Source organism: Periplaneta americana, chromosome 17 (genome assembly GCF_040183065.1).
Source record: "Periplaneta americana isolate PAMFEO1 chromosome 17, P.americana_PAMFEO1_priV1, whole genome shotgun sequence".
NCBI lineage: Eukaryota > Metazoa > Arthropoda > Insecta > Blattodea > Blattidae > Periplaneta > Periplaneta americana.
The window spans coordinates 7,613,476-7,630,148 of record NC_091133.1 but is presented as its reverse complement, the minus strand read 5'-3'; the positions used below and the strand labels follow the sequence as shown (position 1 = coordinate 7,630,148).

Below are 16,673 nucleotides of genomic sequence, written 5' to 3'. Positions count from 1 at the left end.
CTGCGGATATGAGCACATGTAATCAAATTGTTCCTTCCGCTGTAGTGAATGAGAATATTTGAGATTTATTTGTGGCGAGGTGTAGAAGATTATGTTACAGTGTCCATAATATTAAAATACTTTTCTCTTGAGCCTACCTGTTCAGAGGATCGGTCATTGCTGCTGTACTTCGAATTTTGTACCGTTCATTTAATCTCCTTAATGCTGCTACATATTCCTTCGCACAAACACACTTTCAATACTTGTATCGTACAATAAATACATCTGATATCGCAGAGAATTAATACGAAACATAAAGTTCCGCCAAGCATCCGCAGCCATCTTACATAATTTTATTGCCGTACATATATACATACACAAATACAACACTACATGATAGCGATTAAATGGGCCGATCCCGGAAGCACTGCAATACCGGGCCAACCCGTGACAGAGGTGGAGCAAGCTCCTAGCACTCCGTCATTTTCCAAAAATCAGTTTAATATTCTGGTCCTGCAATGAAGGACGTATCAGATATTAAGCTGATAAGAACAGATACTACACTTTGATCTTAGCCAAAAGGCCGAGAAGCGATGCCAAACGACGCCCGTCGCGACACAATTAATCTTACAACGACGCCTGTCACAGACGAGACGCGAACTTATCCCGCTGGCCTCAGAAATTAAATTCATTACAAAATATCATAGCAAGACTCTCTGAACAGAACTACTATCGTCTCATGCGCATTCAGAGTGCGCACTTCACCTGCATTCGGATATCAAGTAAAATTAATTACGAAATACAATGAATTATTATGCCACGCGTGCACATTACGTGTGTCTGCCATCTAGCGCCTGCTGTTGGCGTTACCCTCGCTCATAATACGCCAGCATCCCTATTAAACTAGGACCCGCGCCGTGGTCTAAGACATCCTCCCTAGGATTCCCGTCATGGAATCCGGGCTATTCCGAGTACTCATGGCTTCGGCCAGTGTATGGGACCGGTGCCCACCCAGCATCGTGGTGCACTTGGGGAGCTACGATAGGTGGCGAAATAAAGCCAGCTCTATAACGGCTGGGGGATTCATCGTGCTAACCACACGATACTTCCATTTTGGTTTCATGATCGTCCACCTCTGCTTCGGCATGTTGACGTGAGTTCAGCAGCCGGTTGCTCGGTCATGGTCCTTCATGGTCTGTCGTGCCACGGATTAGTATATAACGACTAGACTATGATCAACACGAACATTTATACCGCTATGATGCATGCTGTAGGCTACTAAATCAACAATAATATTTACAACGCATCCAAGTGCTGATGTAAGAGGCTAGGTCTCCTCGGCTCTTTCTTCTTCATTTCAAATGGGTAACATGACGTCCTCAAACATTCATTTCAAAATGATTCCCAATCTGAACAAAAGCATATTATTAAGTTTCTACCTAACGTTATTAGTACTCTAAACTCAGCGTGTCTGGAAAATACGTATGTACACGTGATCTCCCATGTTCCATATCTTACATAACGGCAGTACAGGTTCAGATCGTTACCACCAAATTAACAAACGTTCCCACATTACAAGCGCACACATTCATTCACTTCTTCTCAGACATCATATTCATTTCCTGTATAATTACGTACATTAAGTACATGTATACTAAGAATTCTGATTACAGTTACAAATTTTACGATTTAAATGCATTTATGTCATTTTTCTTTTCACAAATTCTCATCAAATTGCTCCTCACAACTGGTAACAAATATTAAATCATTTTTAGTATTTCCAATGACAGTCAATCTATCCTTCCCCATTTCCAGTTTAATACTGTGCACACCACTCTTCTTCTCCTCTTCGTCACCGTCTTCTTCTTCTATTTATCAATTCCGCTATAATGCCACAGTAACGAGCTTGGCGTACCCTGACCAACCACGGAACACCTGACATGATTCTTTCTTGTTCGCAGGGACGAGAAGTCTGTATTTTTTCTCAACGCAGCTATTCTGTTTTAAACAGGGATGTCTATGGCTTCCGAAACTGCATGTCATTAAAAATTCTCACATTAAGAAATTTGTAGCCGATCACTTGGAACGGCAGGGTAACCGAACTTCAGTCGATGCATTTATAATTATCGGCTATCCGGGAGAGTAAAATCACGCAGGCGATTATTATTGCTCTCAAAACTCACGCAATTTCGCCAGCATACGTACGTCGAACCCCTAACTGCCCACCGATACTAAATTCCAACACACGACTCGCATACGTTGTGTTATACTGTATTTCTAATTTTTAAGGCCAAATGCACGACATACTGTCAAGAATGAAAGAAAAACAATAATAGAATTGCCCTGAAATTCCTTATATTGTTGCGAATTCGATCTCAACCTAATTCCAAGAAGCTACCGCATATATGAGTCCTACATGTTCATCTCAGTCAAAGGGCCAGGCCAGGCCAGGCCACTAAGTTAGATCGGATATGATGAACATTTTTTCTACCTCAGCTCAGGCAAAAACCCAAGAAAGTCGCAAATACGACATCACATTCGGATATAATCCGAAAACCCAACAACAATGAATACCTCCATCACACCATATCAGCTAAACGCCCATCAAGGAAATTCAGAGATCAACAGAATTTCATCTTGGACAATAGGCTGAGGAACAGTCCCATATACTACACTTCGATCTTAGCCAAAAGACCGAGAAGAAAAACCGATCACGTGCCGTCGGGATCTATTTAATTCTACAACAGCACCTGCCATATGCGGGTTATTAACAAACTCCGCTCCATTTAGATATACAGTTCGATACACCATCTTCTAAAGGGACTCTCGCTAAAGCTGTACTGCCATATCTTTCGAATAGAGTGCGCATACCATTTGTATTTCAATTAATCACAATACAGATTATAAATTGTAATGACGTGTGTCTAAATTACGTACACCTGCCCTCTAGCGAATGCTGTCGGAGTTATTCTCGCGCAAGTACAGTGAACTTGCTACTGCTGCCTACGATAGGCCGATGTTACATTCCTCGCATTAATTCTTAATATAGCGATCGAAAACTATCTAACCGCGGTTGCCGCACCTATAGAAACGGCAATCATATCCTTAAATAATGAACTTTTTGTGATAAAGGAAAAAGAAAAGAAAGAGACAGAGATCAGCTTAATTTCATTCAAGCGGAGCGACAGCACGGAAACTAGCGTCCAGCTCTTGAGACAACTAGTCAAACAACAGATGGTAACTACACAGAATTTACTGCATTGCAACATTCATTGTGTTATTATAGCAGTAGTGTCAGATTTGTAAGCTCCAATACCGTTTGTGGAGCTAGATCGGAGCATGAACTTGCTTGTGTCTGTGGAAACACCGGAGCACGAAACCCGTCTAGTGGAGCGCTCAGCTCCGTTTAGTCCCTGTCTGACATCGCTGTATTATAGTTTCTATGAACCATATTTCCGAAGTGTTGAGCTATGAGCACTTAAGCGCTCGCAATACTTTGCCACTACGCAGCGAATATTCACCGACATTTAAAGCACTCGTTCACACTATTTTTCGCATAGATTTCCCAATTATGCCTGTGACAATCATAGCTTCAGAATTACTGAGCGATTCATTCATCCCAACAACCAACGTTAACCCGTGCCCACAAATATAAATTCATTGTCCAACTTCAACTCCTTTCACAACATCCCCGCCTACACAAGTCACTCACTATAGGAATAATATTAGGCTTCTCTATTCATTTCGCAAATTGCCATAAACTACAATATAATATTACTTCGCATCTCTTTTTATCGTCTCACATAAACCGTTTCAGCTTGCAAAGTTTCTTCAGATTTTAGATTTAACTAATTTAATTTTCAATTGTCTGGAACGGCTGTTAACTTCGTCTGTAGCTTTCCCCACAGCGGAGACGTGACGCTTCATTCCGAGAAAAACTACTATATTACCTACAATAATTGAAATTATGTTGAATATGACCCGCTCTGCTCCAGTCGAACACAATATCACTACATCACAAATCCAAACGGTGGCGAGGTAAGGTACAACGTTTTTAGAATAATGGAATTATTCGTTACTAGATGTTCATTTTAATCAGTCTGTATGGTGGCAATGTGATGTATCTCCGTAGGGAAAAGGCTGCGGATATGAGCACATGTAATCAAATTGTTCCTTCCGCTGTAGTGAATGAGAATATTTGAGTTTTATTTGTGGCGAGGTGTAGAAGATTATGTTACAGTGTCCATAATATTAAAATACTTTTCTCTTGAGCCTACCTGTTCAGAGGATCGGTCATTGCTGCTGTACTTCGAATTTTGTACCGTTCATTTAATCTCCTTAATGCTGCTACATATTCCTTCGCACAAACACACTTTCAATACTTGTATCGTACAATAAATACATCTGATATCGCAGAGAATTAATACGAAACATAAAGTTCCGCCAAGCATCCGCAGCCATCTTACATAATTTTATTGCCGTACATATATACATACACAAATACAACACTACATGATAGCGATTAAATGGGCCGATCCCGGAAGCACTGCAATACCGGGCCAACCCGTGACAGAGGTGGAGCAAGCTCCTAGCACTCCGTCATTTTCCAAAAATCAGTTTAATATTCTGGTCCTGCAATGCAGGACGTATCAGATATTAAGCTGATAAGAACAGATTAAATTTATTTAGATAATACTTGTAAATACAAGAGTATGCACAATAATAATATAATATGTAACAGGACAATAATTATATTGTTCTTTGTGTGTTTTTTTTTTTTTTTTTTTAGAAGAAAAGAAAAAAAAAGCATATAGTAATAGAACAATTATATGTCCTTCACGCACTTCACGATCACTTCACTATCCAGCACATATCATTCATACTGTCGGTGGCCTGTCACGTGTTCGACATATATGTCCCGACTCCATCGAATTGTGTCCGACACCATGAGCCTCTTCATAAGTACTGCGTACGCATGGGAGATGCCCAGGTGACGGAGAGCATTTTCGTTAGCCGGATCGTACCCGCCCAGAGAGCCGATTACAAATGCATCGACCGAAGTGCGGAAACCCTGCCGTTCGAAGTGGGCCGCCAAGTTCTGATATTTTTGAATTTTAGTGTTTCTGGCAATTTCGAAAGCCGTATAACGGTTTTCGAAAGGAATGGTGACGTCTAGAATGAATACCGTCCTCTCGTCCCTGTCGACAACAACAAGATCCGGTCTCTCCGAACCCTCGTAGTTGGGCAGGGGCTGGTTGGAGTAAATCTCCTTCGAGCCTGACTTGTTCATGGCCCGGGTGAGGCGGTCTAGGACGGCGTTGTGCCTGCGGGTCATGGTGACAAGGTGAGGGGGACAGTGATTCAGGACGTGAGGAAGGGTTTCATTGGCGGCTCCACATCGACGACAGCGTTTGTCGCCACCACCAAATCTTCGGCAACCATTCAATGGAACCACACCCAGGCGAGCTCGATGGATGAATCTCCATTCCGCAAACCTGGTGTAGTTTCCACCCCTCATGAAGTGGTTGGATGCAGAGGCTAAGGTGGTGACGTCACTTACCTTTCCCTGGTCGGGTTTGGCTAGGAGTCGGGACAGATAGAAGTGTCGAACACCGTCCTTCAGAACGCCTTCCGCCTGCTGCCGATGGAGGTTGACGCCGTGGAGTTGGAGGACGAGGTCTTGGTCCTGCGACGTCCAGCACACGTCGAGTTTCGAGCGGAGGCGCCTCGTCGCTGAGCGAAGTCTCGTCCAGGCGGACGAGATGTCCCCGCTGTCTCGCTGCAAGTCCCCCTCCGTGGCGCCCGTCAGGAATGCTGCTATCTCCTCTGTTGTTGGGTTGCGCAGCAGCTTCTTCCTGACGACCTCCTCCAGGGACGCCCTCGCCAGGCGCGCTGTGGTGACGTCGGGACTCGTCAGGAGACGCAGCCCGTGTACTGCCTGGGACACATCCGCTATGACGTTCGTGGGGAGCAGATTCATTCCTCCCCACTGATGACGGAGATACAGCACCTCGGCGCTGGCCCTCTGGGGCAGGTGCAGCCACTTCTTGCCAAGTTGTTTTAGCTTGTTGTCTAGCTGCGTAAGTGGCTTCTTCGGCACTGCCCCGGCTTTCAGGTGGAAGGCCAGCCTCGACAGCACGTAGGTGTTCACGGCGTCGAGTTTCTGCCAAGGTGCGAGCAGCGACTTGTCGATCTTGTCGAGGTCGCTGAGAAGTGAGCGGATGGTGTCCCCGGCAGATGGCTGCTTCTGGAATCCCGTTGGGACCCCCAGGTGTTCATAGACCCCGCTCTCGTCTAGGTCTTCCATTGGCTCTCCCCGAATTGTGAAGACAGTGCGTCGCGCAGCGTGCTTCTTACCGTCGACGTGGAGTGAAGAGCACTTCCGGACGTTGAATTCCAAACCCGCCCACTGAGCCATCGTGGCGGTCACGTCCAGCATGTTCTGGAGTCCAGCTGCCGACGATGATAGGATGGCAATGTCGTCGGCGTAGGCGAGGACTGAGAGTTCCTCGCCGTGGAGAACGTAGCCCATGTTGAGCTGGGTGACCGCCCGGATGATCGACTCCATCACTATGTTGAATATTATTGGGCTCAGTGGGCAGCCCTGCTTCACTCCTGAAGCAACCTCCACGTCGTCGGTCAGGCCCTCGGAGCTTCTGATGTTGGTGGTGCTGCCGTCGTAAAGTTTCTGCACGACTCGGATCGAATCTTCCCCCAGGCCGATCCAGCGGAGGCAGTCCCAGATGGTGGAGTGTGGGACTGAGCAGAACGCGTTTTGCAGGTCGAGCCAGGCGACTGCAATTTCTGCTCGATTGCGCCTCGCGTTCTGGATGGCTGTTTGAAGCACAAAGTTGTGTTCAATACAGCCTTCGTAGGGCATAAAGCCCTTCTGCGCTGGGGAGATCCGGCCGTGCCGACGGCACCACTCCGTGAGCCTTGCTGCGATGCACGACGCATGGAGCTTGCCCACCGTGTTTGAGAGTGCGATGGGGCGCCAATTCGAGATATCCTCCTCCGCCCCCCTCTTGTGAAGTAGAATGGTGGTCGACCGCTTCCAGTCCGCCGGGATGTGGTCGAGGCGGCGGACTGCGTTGAATAGGGCGGAGATGATATGGCACCCGGGATCGAATCGGCGCCAGGCTCCGTACCGCAGGTTGTCAGATCCGGGTGCGGTGTCTTGACATCTACGGAGCCGGTTCCAGGCTTCCTCCGGGGTGAACGGTGGGCTCAGCGGGTCCTTGTCTTCGGGGGAGTCGAGGATCGGCAGCTCTTCGGGGGCGGGCAGCTCCTCGCGATCACGACGCCTAAATACTGCCGAGAAATGTTCATGTAGCTCCGCTTTCTGGAGCTGACAGTAAGGCGATTTGCTGGCAGTGATCTCGCGGAATGCCCGTCCCCGGTTGCGTCGATACAACCGCTGGATCCTCGATGCCGATGCGGGGTCGTATGCGTCTCCTGATTGTCTCCGACGTCGTCGTCTCCTCGGGTCCGTGCGTTGGCGGTGTGGTGCCGGTTCCTCGGTGTCGCGGTGTTGCTGGGGTCCCACTTTCTGCTCCTGTACCTCGGCGATGAGAGCGGCTAGAAGAGTTTCTAACCCCTCTGCCGCGTCCACAGAGTCGAGGCGCGTGACCCATTGCTGCTGCGCGGGTGTCATCTGTGCCCGAGCGGTGGACTCGGTAGACTCTCCGGTCTCGGGGGCTGCGGCGGTGGCTTCCGAGTCCTGGGCGCTGGGCTCGGCGGTAGTCGCAGAGGATTCCGATGCTTGCACTGGCTCATCACAGGGTTGTGCATCGGAACATGCGACACCGCCGAGCTGGTGACCGGAGGTGCTCGGGGCAGAGTCGCAGCAGTCGTTGGCAACATTCGCGGAATCACCGGCACCACCCCTGTTGGATTCCGCGGCCGCAGCATCGCTTCCCTCGGCGGGGCTTGCAGCAATGCTGTCCTCTTGGTTAGTCGTCCTCGCTGGTGTTCTGCGGTGTCCAAGAGGTATCCGCCGGATGGGCAGCGATGCCACGTCAACAGGATCGGGCTGAGCAGCAGACGCCTCGGCGCAGGCAGGCGACTTGTTGATGTGCGCCTTGGCGCATTTCAGCTGCTCGAACTCCCTGCTGCATCCAACGCAGCGGAAGGAGAGGCGCATCTGGTGTTCCTTCTTCAAGTGCCTGGCGAGGCCGTTGTGGTCCCTGTAGTTCCTCGGCACAGGCAGGCAGGCGGTGCAGGCAAAAGGTGGTCGCAGCGGCACATCCAACAGTACGTTTGTGTGATCCACTTCCCGGTCGGCCATGATGAGGTTGGTGGCGGTAGCAAAAATTAAGCTGATAAGAACAGATACTACACTTTGATCTTAGCCAAAAGGCCGAGAAGCGATGCCGAACGACGCCCGTCGCGACACAATTAATCTTACAACGACGCCTGTCACAGACGGGACGCGAACTTATCCCGCTGGCCTCAGAAATTAAATTCATTACAAAATATCATAGCAAGACTCTCTGAACAGAACTACTATCGTCTCATGCGCATTCAGAGTGCGCACTTCACCTGCATTCGGATATCAAGTAAAATTAATTACGAAATACAATGAATTATTATGCCACGCGTGCACATTACGTGTGTCTGCCATCTAGCGCCTGCTGTTGGCGTTACCCTCGCTCATAATACGCCAGCATCCCTATTAAACTAGGTCCCGCGCCGTGGTCTAAGACATCCTCCCTAGGATTCCCGTCATGGAATCCGGGCTATTCCGAGTACTCATGGCTTCGGCCAGTGTATGGGACCGGTGCCCACCCAGCATCGTGGTGCACTTGGGGAGCTACGATAGGTGGCGAAATAAAGCCAGCTCTATAACGGCTGGGGGATTCATCGTGCTAACCACACGATACTTCCATTTTGGTTTCATGATCGTCCACCTCTGCTTCGGCATGTTGACGTGAGTTCAGCAGCCGGTTGCTCGGTCATGGTCCTTCATGGTCTGTCGTGCCACGGATTAGTATATAACGACTAGACTATGATCAACACGAACATTTATACCGCTATGATGCATGCTGTAGGCTACTAAATCAACAATAATATTTACAACGCATCCAAGTGCTGATGTAAGAGGCTAGGTCTCCTCGGCTCTTTCTTCTTCATTTCAAATGGGTAACATGACGTCCTCAAACATTCATTTCAAAACGATTCCCAATCTGAACAAAAGCATATTATTAAGTTTCTACCTAACGTTATTAGTACTCTAAACTCAGCGTGTCTGGAAAATACGTATGTACACGTGATCTCCCATGTTCCATATCAAGTATTTCTTACATAACGGCAGTACAGGTTCAGATCGTTACCACCAAATTAACAAACGTTCCCACATTACAAGCGCACACATTCATTCACTTCTTCTCAGACATCATATTCATTTCCTGTATAATTACGTACATTAAGTACATGTATACTAAGAATTCTGATTACAGTTACAAATTTTACGATTTAAATGCATTTATGTCATTTTTCTTTTCACAAATTCTCATCAAATTGCTCCTCACAACTGGTAACAAATATTAAATCATTTTTAGTATTTCCAATGACAGTCAATCTATCCTTCCCCATTTCCAGTTTAATACTGTGCACACCACTCTTCTTCTCCTCTTCGTCACCGTCTTCTTCTTCTATTTATCAATTCCGCTATAATGCCACAGTAACGAGCTTGGCGTACCCTGACCAACCACGGAACACCTGACATGATTCTTTCTTGTTCGCAGGGACGAGAAGTCTGTATTTTTTCTCAACGCAGCTATTCTGTTTTAAACAGGGATGTCTATGGCTTCCGAAACTGCATGTCATTAAAAATTCTCACATTAAGAAATTTGTAGCCGATCACTTGGAACGGCAGGGTAACCGAACTTCAGTCGATGCATTTATAATTATCGGCTATCCGGGAGAGTAAAATCACGCAGGCGATTATTATTGCTCTCAAAACTCACGCAATTTCGCCAGCATACGTACGTCGAACCCCTAACTGCCCACCGATACTAAATTCCAACACACGACTCGCATACGTTGTGTTATACTGTATTTCTAATTTTTAAGGCCAAATGCACGACATACTGTCAAGAATGAAAGAAAAACAATAATAGAATTGCCCTGAAATTCCTTATATTGTTGCGAATTCGATCTCAACCTAATTCCAAGAAGCTACCGCATATATGAGTCCTACATGTTCATCTCAGTCAAAGGGCCAGGCCAGGCCAGGCGACTAAGTTAGATCGGATATGATGAACATTTTTTCTACCTCAGCTCAGGCAAAAACCCAAGAAAGTCGCAAATACGACATCACATTCGGATATAATCCGAAAACCCAACAACAAAGTTAAGACATATGATGAATACCTCCATCACACCATATCAGCTAAACGCCCATCAAGGAAATTCAGAGATCAACAGAATTTCATCTTGGACAATAGGCTGAGGAACAGTCCCATATACTACACTTCGATCTTAGCCAAAAGACCGAGAAGAAAAACCGATCACGTGCCGTCGGGATCTATTTAATTCTACAACAGCACCTGCCATATGCGGATTATTAACAAACTCCGCTCCATTTAGATATACAGTTCGATACACCATCTTCTAAAGGGACTCTCGCTAAAGCTGTACTGCCATATCTTTCGAATAGAGTGCGCATACCATTTGTATTTCAATTAATCACAATACAGATTATAAATTGTAATGACGTGTGTCTAAATTACGTACACCTGCCCTCTAGCGAATGCTGTCGGAGTTATTCTCGCGCAAGTACAGTGAACTTGCTACTGCTGCCTACGATAGGCCGATGTTACATTCCTCGCATTAATTCTTAATATAGCGATCGAAAACTATCTAACCGCGGTTGCCGCACCTATAGAAACGGCAATCATATCCTTAAATAATGAACTTTTTGTGATAAAGGAAAAAGAAAAGAAAGAGACAGAGATCAGCTTAATTTCATTCAAGCGGAGCGACAGCACGGAAACTAGCGTCCAGCTCTTGAGACAACTAGTCAAACAACAGATGGTAACTACACAGAATTTACTGCATTGCAACATTCATTGTGTTATTATAGCAGTAGTGTCAGATTTGTAAGCTCCAATACCGTTTGTGGAGCTAGATCGGAGCATGAACTTGCTTGTGTCTGTGGAAACACCGGAGCACGAAACCCGTCTAGTGGAGCGCTCAGCTCCGTTTAGTCCCTGTCTGACATCGCTGTATTATAGTTTCTATGAACCATATTTCCGAAGTGTTGAGCTATGAGCACTTAAGAGCTCGCAATACTTTGCCACTACGCAGCGAATATTCACCGACATTTAAAGCACTCGTTCACACTATTTTTCGCATAGATTTCCCAATTATGCCTGTGACAATCATAGCTTCAGAATTACTGAGCGATTCATTCATCCCAACAACCAACGTTAACCCGTGCCCACAAATATAAATTCATTGTCCAACTTCAACTCCTTTCACAACATCCCCGCCTACACAAGTCACTCACTATAGGAATAATATTAGGCTTCTCTATTCATTTCGCAAATTGCCATAAACTACAATATAATATTACTTCGCATCTCTTTTTATCGTCTCACATAAACCGTTTCAGCTTGCAAAGTTTCTTCAGATTTTAGATTTAACTAATTTAATTTTCAATTGTCTGGAACGGCTGTTAACTTCGTCTGTAGCTTTCCCCACAGCGGAGACGTGACGCTTCATTCCGAGAAAAACTACTATATTACCTACAATAATTGAAATTATGTTGAATATGACCCGCTCTGCTCCAGTCGAACACAATATCACTACATCACAAATCCAAACGGTGGCGAGGTAAGGTACAACGTTTTTAGAATAATGGAATTATTCGTTACTAGATGTTCATTTTAATCAGTCTGTATGGTGGCAATGTGATGTATCTCCGTAGGGAAAAGGCTGCGGATATGAGCACATGTAATCAAATTGTTCCTTCCGCTGTAGTGAATGAGAATATTTGAGATTTATTTGTGGCGAGGTGTAGAAGATTATGTTACAGTGTCCATAATATTAAAATACTTTTCTCTTGAGCCTACCTGTTCAGAGGATCGGTCATTGCTGCTGTACTTCGAATTTTGTACCGTTCATTTAATCTCCTTAATGCTGCTACATATTCCTTCGCACAAACACACTTTCAATACTTGTATCGTACAATAAATACATCTGATATCGCAGAGAATTAATACGAAACATAAAGTTCCGCCAAGCATCCGCAGCCATCTTACATAATTTTATTGCCGTACATATATACATACACAAATACAACACTACATGATAGCGATTAAATGGGCCGATCCCGGAAGCACTGCAATACCGGGCCAACCCGTGACAGAGGTGGAGCAAGCTCCTAGCACTCCGTCATTTTCCAAAAATCAGTTTAATATTCTGGTCCTGCAATGCAGGACGTATCAGATATTAAGCTGATAAGAACAGATACTACACTTTGATCTTAGCCAAAAGGCCGAGAAGCGATGCCAAACGACGCCCGTCGCGACACAATTAATCTTACAACGACGCCTGTCACAGACGGGACGCGAACTTATCCCGCTGGCCTCAGAAATTAAATTCATTACAAAATATCATAGCAAGACTCTCTGAACAGAACTACTATCGTCTCATGCGCATTCAGAGTGCGCACTTCACCTGCATTCGGATATCAAGTAAAATTAATTACGAAATACAATGAATTATTATGCCACGCGTGCACATTACGTGTGTCTGCCATCTAGCGCCTGCTGTTGGCGTTACCCTCGCTCATAATACGCCAGCATCCCTATTAAACTAGGTCCCGCGCCGTGGTCTAAGACATCCTCCCTAGGATTCCCGTCATGGAATCCGGGCTATTCCGAGTACTCATGGCTTCGGCCAGTGTATGGGACCGGTGCCCACCCAGCATCGTGGTGCACTTGGGGAGCTACGATAGGTGGCGAAATAAAGCCAGCTCTATAACGGCTGGGGGATTCATCGTGCTAACCACACGATACTTCCATTTTGGTTTCATGATCGTCCACCTCTGCTTCGGCATGTTGACGTGAGTTCAGCAGCCGGTTGCTCGGTCATGGTCCTTCATGGTCTGTCGTGCCACGGATTAGTATATAACGACTAGACTATGATCAACACGAACATTTATACCGCTATGATGCATGCTGTAGGCTACTAAATCAACAATAATATTTACAACGCATCCAAGTGCTGATGTAAGAGGCTAGGTCTCCTCGGCTCTTTCTTCTTCATTTCAAATGGGTAACATGACGTCCTCAAACATTCATTTCAAAATGATTCCCAATCTGAACAAAAGCATATTATTAAGTTTCTACCTAACGTTATTAGTACTCTAAACTCAGCGTGTCTGGAAAATACGTATGTACACGTGATCTCCCATGTTCCATATCTTACATAACGGCAGTACAGGTTCAGATCGTTACCACCAAATTAACAAACGTTCCCACATTACAAGCGCACACATTCATTCACTTCTTCTCAGACATCATATTCATTTCCTGTATAATTACGTACATTAAGTACATGTATACTAAGAATTCTGATTACAGTTACAAATTTTACGATTTAAATGCATTTATGTCATTTTTCTTTTCACAAATTCTCATCAAATTGCTCCTCACAACTGGTAACAAATATTAAATCATTTTTAGTATTTCCAATGACAGTCAATCTATCCTTCCCCATTTCCAGTTTAATACTGTGCACACCACTCTTCTTCTCCTCTTCGTCACCGTCTTCTTCTTCTATTTATCAATTCCGCTATAATGCCACAGTAACGAGCTTGGCGTACCCTGACCAACCACGGAACACCTGACATGATTCTTTCTTGTTCGCAGGGACGAGAAGTCTGTATTTTTTCTCAACGCAGCTATTCTGTTTTAAACAGGGATGTCTATGGCTTCCGAAACTGCATGTCATTAAAAATTCTCACATTAAGAAATTTGTAGCCGATCACTTGGAACGGCAGGGTAACCGAACTTCAGTCGATGCATTTATAATTATCGGCTATCCGGGAGAGTAAAATCACGCAGGCGATTATTATTGCTCTCAAAACTCACGCAATTTCGCCAGCATACGTACGTCGAACCCCTAACTGCCCACCGATACTAAATTCCAACACACGACTCGCATACGTTGTGTTATACTGTATTTCTAATTTTTAAGGCCAAATGCACGACATACTGTCAAGAATGAAAGAAAAACAATAATAGAATTGCCCTGAAATTCCTTATATTGTTGCGAATTCGATCTCAACCTAATTCCAAGAAGCTACCGCATATATGAGTCCTACATGTTCATCTCAGTCAAAGGGCCAGGCCAGGCCACTAAGTTAGATCGGATATGATGAACATTTTTTCTACCTCAGCTCAGGCAAAAACCCAAGAAAGTCGCAAATACGACATCACATTCGGATATAATCCGAAAACCCAACAACAATTAATACCTCCATCACACCATATCAGCTAAACGCCCATCAAGGAAATTCAGAGATCAACAGAATTTCATCTTGGACAATAGGCTGAGGAACAGTCCCATATACTACACTTCGATCTTAGCCAAAAGACCGAGAAGAAAAACCGATCACGTGCCGTCGGGATCTATTTAATTCTACAACAGCACCTGCCATATGCGGGTTATTAACAAACTCCGCTCCATTTAGATATACAGTTCGATACACCATCTTCTAAAGGGACTCTCGCTAAAGCTGTACTGCCATATCTTTCGAATAGAGTGCGCATACCATTTGTATTTCAATTAATCACAATACAGATTATAAATTGTAATGACGTGTGTCTAAATTACGTACACCTGCCCTCTAGCGAATGCTGTCGGAGTTATTCTCGCGCAAGTACAGTGAACTTGCTACTGCTGCCTACGATAGGCCGATGTTACATTCCTCGCATTAATTCTTAATATAGCGATCGAAAACTATCTAACCGCGGTTGCCGCACCTATAGAAACGGCAATCATATCCTTAAATAATGAACTTTTTGTGATAAAGGAAAAAGAAAAGAAAGAGACAGAGATCAGCTTAATTTCATTCAAGCGGAGCGACAGCACGGAAACTAGCGTCCAGCTCTTGAGACAACTAGTCAAACAACAGATGGTAACTACACAGAATTTACTGCATTGCAACATTCATTGTGTTATTATAGCAGTAGTGTCAGATTTGTAAGCTCCAATACCGTTTGTGGAGCTAGATCGGAGCATGAACTTGCTTGTGTCTGTGGAAACACCGGAGCACGAAACCCGTCTAGTGGAGCGCTCAGCTCCGTTTAGTCCCTGTCTGACATCGCTGTATTATAGTTTCTATGAACCATATTTCCGAAGTGTTGAGCTATGAGCACTTAAGCGCTCGCAATACTTTGCCACTACGCAGCGAATATTCACCGACATTTAAAGCACTCGTTCACACTATTTTTCGCATAGATTTCCCAATTATGCCTGTGACAATCATAGCTTCAGAATTACTGAGCGATTCATTCATCCCAACAACCAACGTTAACCCGTGCCCACAAATATAAATTCATTGTCCAACTTCAACTCCTTTCACAACATCCCCGCCTACACAAGTCACTCACTATAGGAATAATATTAGGCTTCTCTATTCATTTCGCAAATTGCCATAAACTACAATATAATATTACTTCGCATCTCTTTTTATCGTCTCACATAAACCGTTTCAGCTTGCAAAGTTTCTTCAGATTTTAGATTTAACTAATTTAATTTTCAATTGTCTGGAACGGCTGTTAACTTCGTCTGTAGCTTTCCCCACAGCGGAGACGTGACGCTTCATTCCGAGAAAAACTACTATATTACCTACAATAATTGAAATTATGTTGAATATGACCCGCTCTGCTCCAGTCGAACACAATATCACTACATCACAAATCCAAACGGTGGCGAGGTAAGGTACAACGTTTTTAGAATAATGGAATTATTCGTTACTAGATGTTCATTTTAATCAGTCTGTATGGTGGCAATGTGATGTATCTCCGTAGGGAAAAGGCTGCGGATATGAGCACATGTAATCAAATTGTTCCTTCCGCTGTAGTGAATGAGAATATTTGAGTTTTATTTGTGGCGAGGTGTAGAAGATTATGTTACAGTGTCCATAATATTAAAATACTTTTCTCTTGAGCCTACCTGTTCAGAGGATCGGTCATTGCTGCTGTACTTCGAATTTTGTACCGTTCATTTAATCTCCTTAATGCTGCTACATATTCCTTCGCACAAACACACTTTCAATACTTGTATCGTACAATAAATACATCTGATATCGCAGAGAATTAATACGAAACATAAAGTTCCGCCAAGCATCCGCAGCCATCTTACATAATTTTATTGCCGTACATATATACATACACAAATACAACACTACATGATAGCGATTAAATGGGCCGATCCCGGAAGCACTGCAATACCGGGCCAACCCGTGACAGAGGTGGAGCAAGCTCCTAGCACTCCGTCATTTTCCAAAAATCAGTTTAATATTCTGGTCCTGCAATGCAGGACGTATCAGATATTAAGCTGATAAGAACAGATACTACACTTTGATCTTAGCCAAAAGGCCGAGAAGCGATGCCGAACGACGCCCGTCGCGACACAATTAATCTTACAACGACGCCTGTCACAGACGGGACGCGAAC

The 16,673-nt window shown here is 44.8% G+C and overlaps 4 non-coding genes and 1 pseudogene across 4 annotated transcripts; all 5 read right to left on the bottom strand.

Moving 5' to 3' along the window:
• Nucleotides 1-381: 381 nt before the first annotated feature.
• On the bottom strand, nt 382-574 carry LOC138693519 (U2 spliceosomal RNA). Its single transcript, XR_011330358.1, has one exon. It is a non-coding gene; the product is annotated as a U2 spliceosomal RNA (small nuclear RNA).
• A 3,926-nt stretch (nt 575-4,500) lies between these two features.
• On the bottom strand, nt 4,501-4,687 carry LOC138693523 (U2 spliceosomal RNA). The gene has a single exon (XR_011330362.1). It is a non-coding gene; the product is annotated as a U2 spliceosomal RNA (small nuclear RNA).
• A 3,516-nt stretch (nt 4,688-8,203) lies between these two features.
• Nucleotides 8,204-8,350, bottom strand: LOC138693534 (U2 spliceosomal RNA; annotated as a pseudogene).
• Nucleotides 8,351-12,300: 3,950 nt separating this feature from the next.
• LOC138693503 (U2 spliceosomal RNA) lies at nt 12,301-12,493 on the bottom strand. Its single transcript, XR_011330343.1, has one exon. It is a non-coding gene; the product is annotated as a U2 spliceosomal RNA (small nuclear RNA).
• Nucleotides 12,494-16,414: 3,921 nt separating this feature from the next.
• LOC138693502 (U2 spliceosomal RNA) lies at nt 16,415-16,607 on the bottom strand. Its single transcript, XR_011330342.1, has one exon. It is a non-coding gene; the product is annotated as a U2 spliceosomal RNA (small nuclear RNA).
• Nucleotides 16,608-16,673: the final 66 nt, after the last annotated feature.